This window comes from Pelophylax lessonae, assembly GCF_965119305.1.
Source record: "Pelophylax lessonae genome assembly, chromosome: 4".
Lineage (NCBI taxonomy): Eukaryota > Metazoa > Chordata > Amphibia > Anura > Ranidae > Pelophylax > Pelophylax lessonae.
Genome location: NC_138771.1, coordinates 500,573,378 through 500,575,033, shown reverse-complemented (window position 1 = coordinate 500,575,033; position 1,656 = coordinate 500,573,378). Strand labels below are relative to the sequence as shown.

At 42.0% G+C, this 1,656-nt stretch overlaps 1 long non-coding RNA gene across 1 annotated transcript; it reads left to right on the top strand.

The window, feature by feature from the left end:
- The first annotated feature begins 902 nt into the window (after nucleotides 1-902).
- On the top strand, nucleotides 903-1,222 carry LOC309554286. The gene is made up of 2 exons (XR_014225224.1): nucleotides 903-1,061; nucleotides 1,103-1,222. It is a non-coding gene; the product is annotated as an uncharacterized lncRNA (long non-coding RNA).
- The last annotated feature ends 434 nt before the right edge of the window (nucleotides 1,223-1,656 follow it).

Here is a 1,656-nt window from a genome sequence, read left to right as displayed (position 1 = left end):
AAAAAAAAAAGTTAGCTTCGCTTACTGGTCATTGCCTTTCCTGCAATCCTCCATGACAGCTCCTTAACCCCACCAATCAATAGAATGAGAAAGAGTTCAAAGCCAACCCTCCTCACCTACCACCCATCAGGTATAACTAGAGATCTCCACCATCAACATCTGGTCTTCCCTGGTAGGCAAGGTCTACCTCTTGATTATGGTGTTGTCATGGAGGATGAACTAGAAATGTAATCTACTGCGGGTGAATTATGCAAAAAAACATACTTGTTAAATTGACCTTTGTTTGGTTCCTACATGGCTATCTTGGGTAAGCTCTGTGAACTTTTAAAGGGAGCCTGTCAGAAAAAATGTTTGCCTATCTAATACAAGAATCCTATCCAGATCACGGTCACCCACCTCTTATAAATGGTGCTGGTTGCAGGGGCAGAGCACACCTTTGCAGCGTCAACTACTGCTTTGGCTGCCCTGTAACTAGCACCACCTCTGAGAATCAGGCAAACCCAGCCTACAGATCTAGATGGAAGCCTCAGCTGTGACAAGCAGAAATAGTTCTGACAGGTCCCCTTTAACAGGAAAAAAAAAAGAGTTATAGTTTAAGTGCTACAGGGCAGCTACGTCCGAGCAGTTTTCTTGGACACCCAGCTGCCTTGCCCAATCCTGAGTTGCGCTTCATTAAACCAGCATGCAAAAAAAAACTTTTTTTTTTTTTTAAAAAGCCATATAAAAAAAAAAAAAAAAATGAAAACATTTTTTATCTGTTTGATGATCTTTTTAGTCTAGCACAGGAGAGGCCCTTCTGCCTGATTATAAAAAAGAAAATGTTTATAAAACTTGAAAAAACTACTCCTGTGCTGAGGCAGAACATTAAAGTTATCATTCAAAAGTCCAATTGTGTAAAAGGAAGCCTCCAAAATCTGTACTCACTCAGCTGATTGGTTGTGTCAATATGCCTCTGGTTTCTTAGTGGAGCTCAAAATTTTGCACCATTCTAAAGCGGAAGCAAGATTCAAAGGACAGCATCAAAACTGGTGCAAACAATACAAAAGGAGATGTTGCCCAAAGTAGAGTTCTACTATGAAGAGGTTCTTAGGGATGCCCAAAGTAGAGTTCTACTATGAAGAGGTTCTTAGGGATGATTTCACTGCTTTCTATGCTTTACTGGCCATCCGAGGGCTGTGCATTGGCTGAGCCCAGACCTGAAAACAGCCATACTAAGGTGCACTATCTATGCTCCCAGAACTGAAGAGTAGAAGCTTCTAAGGCTCCATTCACACTAGCATGACTCCAAAGTCATGATTTCCAGTGCAACTTTGGAATGCGACTTTGATCTGACTTTACACTCTCTGGAACACAGCCACATGACAAGTAGAATCAAAGTAGTGAGGGCACCTTTTCAAAGTTGCTGCGACTTTAAGCCGCACCGATTTGAACAGGTGCCATTAAAAAGAATGGGCTGTGACTTGATTTCTGGAAACCACTTACATTTCGTAACAAGTTTTTTTTTAGATTTGCACCTAACTTCTGAGATTTCTTAGAATGCCCCCTCCCCCCTCTCCTGCACTGGAACTGTTACTAGAGGCAACAACCCTTTTTTATCCTTTGCGCCAGTCAGCATAAATGCCCCCTCTCTTCAATGTATAACAGGCCTGGCCTCGT